The following is a 17,193-nucleotide window of genomic DNA, read 5'->3' as shown; positions in this document are numbered from 1 at the left end:
ATTGTTGTTCAGTCATTTTCAGTTGTGTCCCAACTCAACCTGATCCCATTTGGGTTTTCTTGGCAAAGGTATTGGAGTGGTTTTCCATTTCTTTCTCCAGCTCATTTTACAGATGAGGAAGCTGAGGCAAACAGGGTTAAGTGACTTGCCCAGGGTCACAAAGCTAATAAGTATCTGAGGCCACATTTGAACTCAGGAAGATAAGTCTCCCTAACTCCAGGCCACATCACTCTATCCACTGCACCACCTAGCTGTCACTAAATATTCCTGACTCAAAAGCAAACACAGATGCCAGCGACTTGATCAATCTATCAACAAGCATTCATTGAGTGCCGACTCTGTGTCAATCATTTTCCATTCACAAGCATACACACAGGGAGATTTTGTGGATTCCATGTACTGTTGAGACTATTCTCTCCTGACATTTCCTATGTCAGTGTCATCCTATTGACACTTAAAATTAACCTATAATAAATTGACCCTGGAAATAATTAGTTTGATGCCTGTTCATTTGTCTATATTTAGTATATCTTTACTCTTTGTCCACAACTTCTATGCCAACCTTAGATTGCAAATTTCCAGGGATCAGAGACCCTCATTGAACTTTCTCTACATAGCACTGAAAATATTACTGGGCTATATAGATTCACTGGGCTAGTGTTGTTATCTTTGGAAATTATGCTATTATATAGGGGCTAGTTCAACTGATTCTGTCCCCAACTATCTCCTGTCCACCTGGAGGACAAAATGTAGGCTTTGAAGCAAACATTAGGCAGCTGGGTGGAGTAGTGAATAGAGTGCTGGACCTAGAGCCAGAAAAATCTGAGTTTCAATCCAGCCTCAGACACTTATTAGCTCTGTGACCCTGGGCAAGTCACGTTACCCCTTTACTTCAGTTTCTTTATCTGTATAATGGGGATAACAATAAAATTTACTTTTCAGGGTTGTTGTAAGGTTGAAATGAGATAGTAATTATAAAGCATTTAGGACCATATGCATATTATACTAATATTATAAATATTATACTAATAAAATACTAGTGATATATAAATATTAGCCATCATCATTATTATTATTAATGGGGCTAGTGTAATTATGTCTGGTAATGATGTTTATTACTTAGGGTCCAGTTCCATCCCCACTCTCCCCTCTCAACCTACAGGAATAGGTTTTAGACTTAAGAGCCAATATTAGCTAGGGGCCTCAGTGGATAGAACCTGGAGTCAAGAAAAGCTGAGTTCAAATCCATCTTGAGACACTTTCTAACTCAGTGACCCTGGGTAAGTCACTCAATATGTCTGACTCAGTTTCCTCATCTGTAAAATGGAGATAATAGCACCTATCTTCCAAGGTTGTGGTGAGAATAAAATGAGATAATATACCTAAAATGCTTTATAAACCTTTACAAAAGGCTGGCTATGCTGGGACCTGTTCAGATAACCTTTGGGAAAAAGATATAGAGACAAGAACCCTAATGTGGTGGTAAGTTATGTTTTCCTTGTGAACATCTATCCACAGAATTAGGAAATAAGCAGATAGGTAAGCAGTTAGTGGCCAGCAGCTGCAATCTGCCTCCAGCACAGACATATATTCTAGACCAAACTAGTAAATTAATAGAGGATGGGAGATTTATGTTGTGGAGGCAGAGGTTCGAGACCTCAAAATGACAGAGCTGAGACAGAGATGCAGAAGGAACTGGCAAGGTAGATGGGCCGGAGCAGAGTGAACCCCTGAGAGCCAATGTGGACCCAGAGAGAGTAAGTGAGAGAAAAACCAAGACAGAAAACTGGAAATCAGAAACCAGATGAATGTTTGGTCAGTTTTGTGTGAAGCAGGTTGGCCTGTGTTGGGTAGGGCATCTCTGTGGCGACCTAGAACCAATCTTCCAGTATCACCTCCTCTGTAGGGGGAAACCTTATAGAATCCACCACTTCCTTTTCGGAAAGGGAGGATAAGCATTTATTAATCACCTAATGTGTACTAGCCATTATACTACATGCTTCACATATATTATCTCATTTAATCCTCACAATAACCTTGGAGGTAGGTGCTATCATTCCCATTTTACAGATGACGAACCTGAGGCAAACAGAGGTTAAGTGACTTGCCAGGATCACGCAACTATTAAGTCTCTGAGGCTGAAATTGAAAGTGCGGTTTTCATGCAGTCTTCTACATAAGAATTTTCATAATCTCCATCCCTTCCCCTTCTCCTTCTGTCTTCCCCACCCCCCCAACCCCTGCCACAGATTTATTAGTTTTCTGTTGCCGTTGTTTAATGGATTAGTTATGTCCAAGTCTACATGATCCTATTTAGGATTTTCTTGGCAAAGATACTGGAGTGGTTTGTCATTTCCTTCTCCAGCTCATTTTACAGATGAGGAAATTGAGGCAAAGAGGGTTAAGTGAATTGCCCAGGATCACACACCTAGTAAGTATCTGAGTTCAAATCTGAACTTATTTACTATCAATATCATCTTCAAACAAAGGGTAAAAGCATCTGTGAATCAAGATTTATAATCAAAATAAAAAAAGTGTTGTATTTTCATATTTGCTCAAGATGGGATTAAGGAAGTGGTTTCATCCCTCAGGCCCTCCTTCAAACCTCAAAGAAATGCTGTGGGGATAGAATGAGATGATGATGGAGATGATAATGGCAACTTACATTCATGCAATGATTTAAAGTGGAGAAAGTGAGTTTTCCACCACAACCCTATGGCTTAGATGTGAGTGTGTGTTGAGCTCTTGGGAAGAAAGCTGCTTTAAGAGCAATGCTAGGTATATTGATGATCTCTTAGCAATAAAATCATCTCAAATACGTGGTGAGACCTCTGTGTTTACTACCAAAGAAGTCCTTAGAAGGTGAGAAATATAGTTCTATGCTGCAAAAGTTTAAAACTGTACTAAGACTTTGAGGATATCCTATATTCATTTTTTTATTAGTTCAAGGTGCTGAGCTGGCTGGGATGCTGAAGAATGTTTTGAAAGATGCTCCAGGGTCAAAGATCACATTTTATCTTAATTATATGTCAAAAGAATTTTAGTCGAGACACAGCTCAGAGCAACAACAGTCAAGAGTTCCCTCCCATCAGTACCCCTGATCACCTTACTAAGTAGTATTTTGTCACCTCATTCTCACTTAGGATTCTCACTCGAGAAGCTAGGCCTCCCACCACACCACACACGCGCGCACACACACACACACACACACACACACGTGCACGCACACACACACACACACACACACACACACACACACACACATGCACACACAGTAAGAGAAATCAACATTCTTCAGCATGCCCGGTGGCCCATGGGAGACGAACCAAAGAAAGCCACCGTCTCTCCAGATGTTCCCAATTGTCTTTCCTCTGATATGGCCATGATGAAGCCTCTCCGGACTTGAGGAAAAGTAGCGTGGGGAGCATTGAAGGAAGGGAGGCCTCTCAGGTCTGTGAAGCTCCCTGGCTCCATTAGAGCATGTAATCACCCATCAGGGCAGCGGTTTACTGCGTCTCGTCCTCCTCTGCCATGAACATTAGCCCTTAAATACTGGTGATAATTAAAGGCAAAGCCGCCAGGTGGTATGGAGTCACTAACCCAGAGAAAGGGTAACAGATGAGGGAGGAGTTCTGCCCAAGTTCAAGGTGAGCATTGTAAAGATCATTTTCTACCTGTGTCAGAGACATTATTTTAGGATTGTGTAGTTCTGGCCTTGGAAACCAAGCCTAGTTCAAAACAGTAATTCACAGTTAATGAACTTGCAGAGTTATGGCCCCAAGCACAGAGATTCCCTCCCCCTGTTCAATCGGCCAGTTTGGCTTGGTCAGGTGAATGGAAATGAGAGAGGTTTCAAAGCTATTATTCAATTTTATGATTATTAACCTGCATTTACCAAGCATTTTATATTTGCAGCATGATTTACAGTCATACGTTGCTGAGCTAACATAGTTTGACTTTTGAGTAAAGTGAGCAGAGAAGCTTATTCTCCCCATTTTTCAGATGGATAAACAGAACCACAAAAGAGAGGCAGAAAGGGAGAAAAAAAAAACTTTTGTTCAGACTCTTCTAGAAAAGATGGATTTAGAAGATCTAGTACTCTGTTAATCAATTTATCCTTTTTCCACTGGAAAGAAAGACTTTCCCATAAATCATGAAACTTTTCCTGATCCCACCAACTGCTAGTACCCTCCCTCCTCAAACTACCTTGGATTCATTTTGTATTTATTATGAATATGTTTATGTATTTGCATATATGCTTAAATATGCTTATATGTTTGCATTTAATCTCCTTGAAGGTAGGGACTGTCTCATTTTGGGCTTTATAGCTCCAGTGCTTAATATGGTACTGATTCATGCAGGTGCTTAATAAATGCTTCTTTCATATGGGTATTTACTTTAGAAAGTAGTCCAGAGCTGAGTGCAGAATAGAATTTCAAATAATTCATGGTTAATTTAACATGTGGGCACATGTATAGCAGAGCCAACTCTAGAATTTTGGTCCTGGACTTTTTTCCTGCTACACATTTCCTCTCTTGGAAAGAATCTGACTGTATAGTCCTGAGGCCATATATATATATATATATATATATATATCTTATGTGACCTCTGCTTTTTGAGATGGTGGCCTTGGAGAAGGGCATTAACTATCCAGTGATATCTACTACACGGAACTCTGTCTAGCTCTTTCTTGGAAACTAACTCTCAGCCCCCTTTAAATGTTGTTTTGGATTTTTTTTCCCAATAGAAATAGAGAGCCCCTTTAGATTTCATTTCAAGGTTGGTTGCCACAGCAAAAAGAAAGACTTTAGCAGATGAAGTGACTGTCTGTCTTGATTCGATGGTTGGCAGCACCAGGGATGGGTCTCAGTTCAAAGTGCCTGCCCAGGTGACTCAAGGGGATAAAGAGGCTGATTGAACAAAATTCCTAGGCTTTGTTGGGGGCTTGAGTACTGTGAGGGATGATCAGACATTCTTGTTGCTTATTGCCTGGGCAGTGGCCAAAGGATAGTGAGCTGATTGGGTCTCAATACATGGATATTTCAAAAAAATCTCACCCCATAGTTTAAAGTGTGAATCCAATTTGCACCTAAGAGGTTGGAGGAAGATCTAAAGGGTGTGATAGAAATCTAGGCACCAGGTTGTTGCTTTTGCTGCTATCATTTGTTAGATTGTAAGCTTCTTGAGAGCAGGGACTGCCTTTTGCTTGATTTGTTTTGTGGGGTTTTGTTTTGTCTTGCCTTTTTTGCATCCCTAGCTTTAGCATAGGGCCTAGCATGTAGTAGGTAGAAAGGGATAAGCACTTATTAAACACCTACTATTGAATGTTTGATAAATATTATAAATAGTAGGTGCTCGTCGACTTGTTCACCATCCAAGGAATCTGGCTACACACTTGGAAACATGGCCTTTCTAGCCCTTAAACCTTGTACTCTACTTCAGTTGTAAGCATCATCGATTCATAGTTAATGATAGAAGGACCACCTAGACCAATCCCCTTATTTTACACATAATGAAACTGAGCCCCAGGGAGGTCGTGTCACACAGTCAGCAACAGAGTCAGGATCCAGATTCTTTGACCCTAGAATCAACGGTCTTTCCAGAGTACCACCCTGCATCATCATCTGCTTTGAGTGCAGTCAAGCTGCTGTAAGGTATAAACTACATACGTGTATAGAGATTTAACATAGCATCTACATTTGGAAAGCTTACGTAGTATTCCCTTGGTCCCAGATATTTCTATTCGCTTTATATATCTGGCCCATTTCTAGAACCAGCCCTTCTCTATTGGCAGTTTGAAAGGTCTACCTTCTCCTTTACTTCCTCTTTTTTTCCTTTTCCCTTCTCTCTCTCTCTCTCTCTCTCTCTCTCTCTCTCTCTCTCTCTCTCTCTCTCTCTCTCTCTCTCTCTCTCTCTCCCTTTCTCTGTATGTCTATCTCTGTCTCTCTCTCTCTCCCTCCTTTCCCATTCCCTCCTTTCCCTCCTTTTTCTTTTCCTCTTTCTTCTTATCTCCCTCCCTCTCCCTTTCCCTCTACTTCTCTTGCTACTCACCCCTCTCTCTTTCTCCTTCTCCCTTTCCCTCTCCATTTCTCCTGTACTGTCCCAGGAACCAGTTCGTTTGGTCTGGTGATTTTCTGTTTTCTTGAACTGGCTTAGGAAATATAATTTTCCATGCCCCTTGGTTCTCCTGTTTTTGAGTGACAGGTTTAGCTAAATCTGAGGTCTGAGGAAAGCTTCTATTCTTTTTTGATAGATTCCAACCCAGTCTTCCTGACTCTAGGCCTAGCACTCCTTCTGTTACACTATACCACTTTTTTTTTAAACCCAAGTATTTATACCCTATAGCCTAATCCTAGACTACATTTCTTCATTTATTCTTTGGACTCTGTTCCTGATCTTGTTCTGATATTGGTTTGATTACAATCACCATTTTCTGCTTCTGACCTTTAATTTGAATGATTCCTATTTCAGCTATCAGACTCTGAATTGTTTCTCTAGACACTTGGATCCCAATCATGACTTCCTTTTGCTTCCTAACCAAAGAAGGTCCAACCTGTGTCATAGAATCATAGCCTCAACTCCTGGCAGATGTCTTCTCTGTTAGGGCTTGCTCAACTTGGCTAAAAGCAGAGATCTAATCAATTCTTGATGTAGGGTCAAGTCAGGTCAGCAAGTGTTTATTAAGGACTTACTGTGTGTTGAATATTGTGCTAAATGGTGGGTTGGTTGGTTGTTTGCTGGCCTTCATTTTCAAAGAGGACCAAAATGACATCACTGTGCGAGGGTCAAGTTTTAGTGTGTTCAACTGTGGCTGATCAGACCAATAAGAGCTCAGTATTTTCTACCACAGGTCGGGCACAAATAGTACTTGTGAACATTTGAGGTGGATTCTCTAAGTTTGGGCATCTTGTGTTTCTCTTGAGCTATTTAAATTCTGTTTTGCTCATAGAAGTTGAGTCATCCTGTGCCAGCATCTCCCATGTCACACAATCAATTCCAAAGTTCTTTTTAAATTTTTTTAAAATTTTAGGCAATTGGGGTTAAGTGACTTGCCCAGGGTCACACAACTAGTAAGTGTTAAGTGTTTGGTCTGAGACTGGATTTGAACTCAGGTCCTCCTGACTTCAGGGCCAGTGCTCTATCCACTGTGCCACCTAGCTGCCCCTCCAAAGTTCTTGAGAGACCTTGAGAGTGTCCTTGTATCACTTCTTCTCATCACTATGTAAATGCTTGCCCTGTGTGAGTTCTCCATAAAATAGTCTTTTTGGCAAGCATACGTTTGCATTCGAACAACACGGCTAGCCCATCAGAGTTGTGCTCTCTTAAGCAGAGTTTGAATGCTTGGCAGTTTGGTTCGAGAAAGGACCTCATTGACTGGTACCTTATCGCCAGGTGATCTACAGAATCTTCCTAAGACAATTCAGATGGAAGTGATGCAGTTTCCTTGCATGGTGCTAATGTACCGTCCAGGTTTCACAGGCATACCACAAGGAGGACAGCACGATGGCTCTGTAGACCTTCAGTTTGCTAGTCAGTGTACTACCTCTTCTCTGCCATGCTTTCCTTCAGAGCCTCCCAAATACTGAGCTGGCTCTGGCAATGTGTGTGTCAACCTCACTATCAATGTGTACATCCCTGGAAAGTATACTACCACTGTAAGTGAACTTATCTACAGCATTCAAAACTTCTCCATTTGCTGTAACTGATGGTTCCACATGTGTGTGTGGTGTGGTAGTGGCTGGTGGAGCACCTGTGTTTTCTTGGTGTTCATTGTTAGGGCAAAATTAGCACAAGCAGCAGAAAATAGATCCATACTTTGTTGCGTCTCAGCTTCAGAGGCTGCATTGAATGCACAATCACCTGCAAACAGAAAATCATGCACCAATACTCCCTCCACTTTGGTTTTGGCTTGCAGTCTTTTCAAGTTGAAGAATTTATCCTCAGTGCAGTAGCTGACCTTGATGCCACAAATAGAAGTATAAAGAAAGACAATCCTGCCCCTCAAGGAACTTACATTCTAATGGATAAAGACAACATGTAAAAGGGAGCTAAAAAAATGAAAAGATGAAGATAAACCAGGGTTGGGGCATTGTGGAGAAAGTCTGGGAGGGTCAGGAGAGTAACCTTGAGTGGACTGACAGCATGGCTGGCCTGGGATGTCCACCTCCTTAAAATGAGGGATCTGAGAGGAACCAACCAAGCAGAGGAAGAGGCCAGAGGTGCTGCGTCCTTCCTAAGTGTGAAGCCCAGGAGTGATGCTGAGGAGTGGAGTGAGCTTTCAGGGTGAAGGTTTGTGGGGCATTGTAGAGGAAGACTAGGGAAGGTCAGGAGTATAGCACCACCAGCACCTCCGGGCCCTAATGGATATCTTTTCTCTTGTGTCTATATGATGCTCCACGTGCAACCAGTATTTCTCTGTTGAGCAGATGGATTGGCCAGATCTCTTGGCCCTGCTCCTTTGCCTGAAGCAGCGCCACCTAATGGTCAAGGTGCTTTACTGCCAGATGCCATTGTTTATAGGGATGAGAGATAAGGAGAGAAGTCCCTCTACCCATGCTTCTTTGGGTCAGGTAGGGCTTTAGCTGCTTCTCTGCTCTCTCAGAGCCCTGAAACAAAACTCAGCTTCCCCCTTTTGGTGAGAACTAAGAAAATGTAGGGCTCCAGTTTTTATTCTTCAGAAGGCGGAAGAAGATAAAGGGGAAACAGTTATTCTGGCCACTGAGAAGAAACTAGTAGCCAAAATAAAAATGACTCACTCTTGAAAAAATAGAGCAACTCCATTTTAGAGGCAAAGTATGAGTATTGTCTGACTTGTACCCTGGATTTTGAGAGAGTAGATTTCAAATAGCTTAGAGAAAGGATAAGTAGGATTATATAGACTAGAATTCAACATGAGAAGTCAATAATAAGAGCACCAGCTAGCATTTGTATAACACTTTAAGGTTGGCAAAACACTTTCCAAATATTATTTCATTTTATCCTTACAAAAGTCCTGGGAGGCAGGCGCTATTATTATCATTCCCATTTTATAGATGAGGAAATTGAGGTTGATAAAGATTAAGTGACTTGCCCACCTGGGAGGTATCTGATTTGGGATTTGAACTGAAATCCCAGCTATCACACTGATGATAAATTCTTCAACCTGAAAAGACTACAATCCGGTGCTCTATCCATTGTACCACTTAGCAACCTCAAGGTGACTAGTAGAGTGCTCTCCATAACAAAATTCTGATCACATAAACAAATTAATTCTAATGAAGGAATCTAGAGAGATCAATATGGTAACGTAGGGAATTCATTGATGGACTATTTGTAAAACATATCTAGAGAATATAGAAGCAAGGATAGGTAATTGAAGATGAATACAAAAGGATTATTCTGTAAGAAGAATGTTAGGAACAGAAAAGCACAGAACCATTTTTTACATTTTACACGCACTTGGCTTTTCATGAATGTGAGATAGTCAAAAAAGCTAGTGGAAGCATATAGGAATATTAAAGACAAGGCATTAGCACACATTGAGATGGAGCAGCTGATAACAAATTTTGTTTTTTCTACCCAAGGTAAGTATTTTGTATGGTAAAGGAACAAAAGCAGCAAATAAGAAATTTGATCACAAAATCAGTGACAAGGTAAAAGGACACCTTGTTTTTGATCAGTCATGTCTAACACTATGTGACCTCATGGACATCCTCCATGTGGTTTTCTTGGCAAAGATACCAGAGTGGTTTGCCATTTCCTTCTCCAGTATGTTTCCATTTTACAGTTGAGGAACAGAGGCAAGTAGGGGTTAAGTAACTTGCCTAGGGTCACAAAGCTAGTAAGTTTAGTCTGAGGTCAAATTTGAACTCAGATCTTCCTGATTCCAAGCCTAGTGCTCTATCTATTGTACCACCTAGCTGCCTCAAAAGGATACCAAGCAACCCTCAATGACTTCAATTCATCAAGTTTAGATGAATCACATCCCAGGCACTATCGGGGACTTTTTCCCCCTAGATATGATTTCTGAGTTGTTATCAGTGACATATGAGAAACTATGGATAATAGGAGAGGTGCCACCGATGTGCATATGGACAAATGTGATCCTAAGTTTCCTGAAAGGAAAAAGGTAGATCCTTCAAAGTACAAGGCAGTGAACCTTGACTTCAATTAATTCCATGACTTTAGAGCATATCATTAAAGGAATGCATTTTGAGCACTTAGGAAAGTTAATTGTGGGTTCCCTTTGGTATTATAGCTGGAACCTTCCATATGTTGTCTCCCTCATCAGGTGAATTACCTAAGAGAAGGGGCTGTCTCACTTTTCTATTTGAATGCTCAGTGTTTAGCACAGTGATTTGCATATAGTAAGCACTTCATAGATGCTTCATTCATTTATTCATTCATTGTAATTTTCCAGATTCTTGGTCTCATTCACACACATTCACAAGCTTTTCATCTTGTACTGGTAATTACAATCCCATCCAGATTGTGTCCATTGGTTTTTCCCCAGGGTGCTCTCTGTTTTCTACTCGAAATCTTTGGTGAGCTCAGAATTATGCCAATCAGACAACTACATCTCCCCAGGCTCTCTCCTTATTGCTGCCCGCATTCTAGATCTCTAGGCAGGATGCTTCCAGAATCCAGAATCTCATATAACCCCAGGGCCTGAAGGACCAACAGCCTTTCATAATCCCAGGTACCATGATTTCACTTGCACAATTTCAGTAACAAGCCCCATTCTAGATGTAACCACAGTACCAGGTTCTACATTGCTCCACTATCACACTCATTTTGCACATGCTGACTTTCAACACACACTTGCTCTCTTTCCATACAATTTAGTAACTTCACTCAAAACCCTACACTTAGTCACAAACATGCAGAGACTTGATTTTCTACTTCTTTTGTCAAAAACACTGCAGTCTCATTTTCAAAAAATTTGTCAACCAGTAATTTGTCAACCAGTCAAGTCAACAGGCATTTATTAGGTAGTCACTACATGCTGAAAACTGTGTTAAGCTCTAGGCATATGAGAAAAGGCAAGAACACTCTCTGCCCTCAAGGAACCCACATTCTAATATGGGAGACAACATGCAAGCCATTATGTACGTACAAGATTATATGTAGAGTAAGTTGGGAGTTATCTCGGAGGAAAGGCACAAACATTACTAGGGCCAAGGAAAGGCCTCTTACTGAAGGCAGGATTTGAGCTAGGTCCTGAAGGAAGCCAGGGCAACAAAGTATTATAGACAAGGAGGGAACATCCCCTTTCCAATTCACACTCATTCATGGGTTAGGTCCTGAGAGAAAAAAAGGCCTCAGGTTTTACCTAAAACCTTAGGATTTAGGGTAAACTTGTGGATCTATACTCCAAAAATATCAGGGCACCTCTCCCTCTTCACTAGTGTGCTTTTAATTTTTCATCATTTACTAAGACTTAATTAGCTCTTAGAAAAGCAATTCACTGACATGGTATAGCAAGAAAACTAGCTATAAAATATCCCCTCATAATCCTAAGGGTATACACTCCCACAAATATCCAAATCATCCATGGAAAGATTTTGCTCAAATAACATACAATCATACTGAAGTCAATGTATTGGAGATATTTTTGGCAAAGGCATTTCACAAATTTTTGCAGGGCCTTGAAATCCCCTTATTTCTTTGTAGAATACTCATGCAGATGTGCCTTATAGCTGTGGTCCGCTTACTACCCTCACCATCTTCCTCAACTTGGCTAACCATTGGTTTTAGCACAAGTAAGTGAATGTTCATCAGGCACATATCACACCAGACTAATAAAATTTTGTTTTTCTCATAGATCCTATGCTGTTAATAATGGATATTGACAGGATATTTGACAACATATTTTCAGATATCTTGTGAACAAGATAGTGGAACAGATAGGCTAGATACTAGTTTAGTTAGGTTCATGATGGAACTAAAGGTATTATAATTGATAATTGATCATTCAACCTGGAGAGAAGTCTCTGGCATAAGATCCTAGGTGCATGTTATGGGCCCTGTTCTCTTAAACATCCATCAGTTACTCAGATGAAGGAATAAGTAGAAAATTTAAAATTTTCAGATAAAAAACTGAGACTCAGAACTGAGTGCATTGAATGGCAGGATTAGAATATAAAATGATTTCTACAGACTGGAAAGTTGGATAGGGAGATATGTAAAATCTTAGATTTGGGCTAAGAAATCAATTGCACAAGCTCAAGTTGTGGGAGATATTTCTTTTTTTTTTCTTTTTTTCTTTTTAGGTTGTACATGTGCAGTTATGCAAAACACTTCCATAGTACACATGTTGTGAAAAACTAACTCTATTTCCCTTAATCCTATCCTGCCCTCCCATTTATTCTATTCTTTCTTTTGACCCTGTCCCTCCTCAGAAGTATTTACTTCTGATTACCCCCTTTTCCCAATCTGCCCTTCTCTCTATCATCCCCCTGCTCTCCTGTCCCCTTCTCCCCCTATTTTCCTGTAGGGTAAGACAGATTTCCATATCCAATTGAATGTGTATGTTATTCTGTCCTTAAACCAAATCCTATGAGAATAAGATTCCCTCATTCCCTCTCACCTTCACCTGTTTCCCCTCCACTGTGAGAGACTTTTCTTTTCTTTTCTTTTTGTGAGATAATTTACCGCATTCTACCTCTCCCTTTCTTCTCCGAGTATCATCCCCTCTCATCCCTTAATTTTATTCTCCAGATATGACCCCTTAATCTTCAACTCACCCTGTGCCCTCTATCTATATATACATATATATAATTTTTTTCCTTCAACTACCCTAATACTGACAAAGTTCTCATGAGTTACAAATATCATCTTTCCATGCAGGAATGTAAACAGTTCAATCTTAATAAGTCTCTTATGATTTCTCTTTCCTGTTTACCTCTTTATGTTCCACTTGAGTCCTGTATTTGAAAGTCAAATTTTCTATTTAGCTCTGGTCTTTTCATCAGGAATGCTTGAAAGTCCTCTATTTCACTGAATGACCATTTTTTCCCCTGAAGGATTATACTCAGTTTTGCTGGGTAGGTGATTCTTGGTTGTAATCCTATCTCCTTTGCCCTCCGGAATATTATATTCCATGCCCTGGTCCTTTAATGTAGAAGCTGCTAAATCTTGTGTTATCCTGATTGTGTTTCCACAGTACTTGAATTGTTTCCTTCTGGCAGCTTGTAATATTTTCTCCTTGACCTGGGAACTCTGGAATTTGGCTACAATATTCCTAGGAGTTTTCCTTTGGGGATCTCTTTCAGGAGGAGATCTGTGGATTCTTTCAATTTCTATTTTGCCCTCTGGTTCTAATATATCAGGGCAGTTTTCCTTGATAATTTCTTGAAAGATGATGTCTAGGCTCTTTTTTTGATCATGGCTTTCAGATAGTCCAATAATTTTTAAATTCTCTCTCCTGGATCTATTTTCCAGGTCAGTTGTTTTTCCAATGAGATATTTCACATTGTTTTCTAATTTTTCATTCTTTTGGATTTGTTTTACAGTGTCTTGATTTCTCATAAAGTCACTAGCTTCCAATTGCTCTATCTAATTTTTAAGGAAGTATTTTCTTCAGTAATCTTTTGGACTTCCTTTTCCATTTGGCCAATTTTTCTTTTTAGGGCATTTTCTCCTCATTGGCTTTTTGGACCTCTTTTGCCATTTGGGTTAGGCTTTTTTAAGGGGTTATTTTCTTCAGTATTTTTTTGGGTCTCCTTTAGCAAGCTGTTGACTTGTTTTTCATGATTTTCTTGCATCACTCTCATTTCTCTTCCCAGTCTTTCCTCTACTTCCCTTACTTGCTTCTCAAAATCCCCTTTGAGCCCTTCCAAGGCCTGGGACTGATTCATATTTTTCTTGGAGGCTTTGGATGTAGGAGCTTTGACTTTGTTGTCTTCTTCTGGTTGTATATTTTGATCTTCTTTTTCACCAAAGTAAGATAATATAGTCTGACTCTTTTTGCGCTGCTTGCTCATGATCCAGGCCAATTACTTGAGTTTTAAACTCTTGTTAAGGTAAGAGTCTGCTTCCAATGTGGAGAGTGTACTGTCCTAAGCTTCAGGGGTTTGTATAGCTGTTTCCAGAGATACTTGTAGGGAACTGTAAATTTTCAGTTCTTGCAAGATGGTATGATAAGGGGCAAGGTGTTTACTCCTTTCCTGGCCTGTGAGCACAAGTATTCCTTTCTGTCCTGTAACTGTGAGGAGGGGTTCCTCTCTACAGCCACTACAAGCTCCACCACGCCAGCGTTCCTCCTCACCCCAGTACTGCCGCCCGGAACTGTGACCCAGATCCACACATGGGCAAAGCAAGAGATTCCTGCCTCAGCACTGGCAAAGAGATCCCTGCAATCCCTCTCTGATCAGCCACTGGATTCCCCTTCAGTCTGTGGCCTGGAAGCTCGGGAAGCAGCTGCCCCCCTCCCAGGGCCACACTCTTGGGGAATGGAACTGAAACCCCCCCTTCCTCTCTGAGCACCTACAGAAATAGACTTTTCCCACTGACCTTCTAAGTTGTCTTTGGCATTGGTGGATTGAGGAGTCTGGAAACCTTCACAGCTGCCCGCGATTCAGTCCTCTGAGGCCTGCTCCAGGTTTGCTTCGGCCTGCGTGCCCACGCCGCACTGCGCTGTGCTCCCAGCCCGGGCGATACACCTTTCTGATCAATCATCCAGGTTGTCTTGGGCTTTAAATTTGTTTCACTCTGTCTTTTTGTGGGTTCTGCTGCTTCAGAATTTGTTTAGAGCCATTTTTTATGAGTATTTGGAGGGGTTTGGAGGAGAGCTCAAGCAAGTCACTGCTTTCACTCTGCCATCTTGGCTCTGCCCCTGAGATATTTCTACTAGATAAAATTCATGTGAGGAAAAAATAACCTGTGGCTTTTAGTGTACTATAATGTCAACAGGTTTCAATAGAGTCCTAATAGTCACAAAAGCTAATGAGATCTTTGTCCAAATTACCAGAATCAGAGTGTCCAGAAAGAGAGCCCCACTGTATTTTGTACTGGTCATCCCACATATGGAATACTCTTTATTTTTAAAACCACATTTCAGACCAGTTGAACTACATCCATGTAGAGGGGTCCAGGGTATTGAGTGGTCACTTTCCATGGATGCTGAAAGGGTAAAAGTTCAAATTTGTCTGGTTTGAAAGACTTGGGGGTGATTAGTTTGGAGGGGGAAAAAAAAGGCTTCACAGAGAGAGAATAATTGGCTTTGATTATTTAAAGGCTTCACATTGAGAAGAAGGATTACAATAGTTCTACATGGTCCTAGAAGGTGATGGAGAAATGTTATGGAGGCAGATTTAGGCTCAGGATAAAAAGGAAATAAGGAAAACCACAAACCTTCCTAACAGTCATCATGGTCCCTAGTAGAATGGACTCTCTCATTTTGTGTTGATTTCTCCACTACTGGAAGCCTGCAAGAGCAGGCTGAATGGTCAATTGTGAGGGATATTATGGAGGAAATTCTTGTCTAAGCATGGTCTTGGGACCACCAAGGTCCCGTCTTATTTTGAAATTCTGGATTCTTGATGAAAAACTTCAGGACTGGGGAGGACTTCTTTCCCAAAGAAAAACCTTCCCAAATGCTATTTATCTATTTAGCTTCACTCTCCCCTATTTCAGACAGCTGCTTATTATTACTGCATTGCCATTAATTCTTGCTTATCTTGATGACTGAGGAAAGCAAACTATTCTTGTATCTATGTCCTTTAGAAAAAATGGAGCACTGATAAGTTAATTGTCAAGAAACAGCTGCACCAAGTTTGACCTGCTCTTTTTCTCACTTAAAATTGCCCATTTCTCCTAATGATCTGTCATGCTTAGCCAACTCCCTCCTTTTCCTTTGAACAACAACACATCTTTATATAGAATTTCCCTCACAACAACACGCAGAAATCATGTAAGTGTCCTTATACCCATTTTCCAGATAAGGGAACTGAGGTGCAGAGTTTAAATGGCTGACTCATTCTCACAGTGTCTTGACCTTTGCCCTGCCACTGGATTTCGATGATTCTGTAGGAGAGAGTGAAGCTAATTTTGTGCAGCTCTGCCCCACTCATATCCAATCATGCACAAGTGAAGACATCACTTTGTCGTTGGCCCTCTTTGAGAAGGAAGGGTGAACAACAACATTAATAACAACAACAGCTTGTAAGCGTGAAAACCAAGACTTGAACCAGTTTTCCGATGACAAGTTCTATGTTCTTTCCAGTAAACCACTATGACTCTCATGAGTATTATGCCTGCTTTCCTCCTCCCTCACACAAATCTGTTTTTTTTTTTGTGTCTACTATAATTAGTCAAAATTCTCTTATGATCTTATGCAAATCAAAGTCAAAATTTATGTGAGTCATACAAAAGGACAATAATGCAGAAGGAAGTATTCTGGCTGGATTAAAGGGATGAGTAAGCTAATGACCAATAATTATGCTGGTAGCTAATTAAGCTTTGGATGTATGTTGATTAACCACTAGGGTCAGGCATACTTCCTCCTCTCAGGTAGTTCAGGCATCTTCATGGCTGCATTAGGGAGATGGCTGATTTTTCTGGGAAGACTGAATTACTTAATGGGCACTGGTAACAAAAGAAAACTGACTTGATAGGAACAGATGTCTAACCATTTAGAGCAACACTAGTCTTAGAGGCCTAGTACAAAGCTGTAACTAGGCTGTGGGGACCAGGATTTTGCTCCCCCCCTCCCCAGATTCAGAAACTAGTGACAGTACTTTCAAAGTGTAGAAAAAAAACTGAATTAAGGATCTAGTTATCAGAAATTATTAGTTAAAAAGCAAGCAATCAGATTGGATATTTTGTTGCTCCAGGGACAAGAATCTAGATCAATCACTTGATAAACATTTATTAAGCACCTGCTGTGTGCCAGATGCCATGCTAAACACCTGGGGATACAAATATGAAAGTGAAAGAGTCCTTGCCTTTAAGGAGCATACATTTTAATGGGAGAGACAATGTGTACATAAATAAGTATATATAGAAAAAAGTCAACATAGTTTGGGGAGGGAGCTAATTATGGACAGCCAGGTGGCACAGCGGATAGATTCCCAGGCCAAAAATCATTTTCCTGAGTTCAAATCTGACCTCAGACACTTACTAGTTGTGTCACCCTGGGCAAGTCCCTTCAACCTGTATGCCTCAGTTTCCTCATCTGTAAAATGAGCTAGAGAAGGAAATGGCAAACTATTCC

General features: G+C 40.7%; 1 protein-coding gene across 1 annotated transcript in view; it reads left to right on the top strand.

The window, feature by feature from the left end:
- The window catches only part of NTM (neurotrimin), a 1,253,923-nt gene that overhangs the window by 156,213 nt on the left and 1,080,517 nt on the right, over positions 1–17,193 (top strand). The window lies entirely within an intron of this gene.

The sequence above is a fragment of the Phascolarctos cinereus genome, unplaced genomic scaffold, assembly GCF_003287225.1.
Source record: "Phascolarctos cinereus isolate Bilbo 61053 unplaced genomic scaffold, phaCin_HiC Scaffold_726;HRSCAF=1367, whole genome shotgun sequence".
NCBI lineage: Eukaryota > Metazoa > Chordata > Mammalia > Diprotodontia > Phascolarctidae > Phascolarctos > Phascolarctos cinereus.
This window is presented reverse-complemented; position numbering and strand designations above follow the sequence as displayed.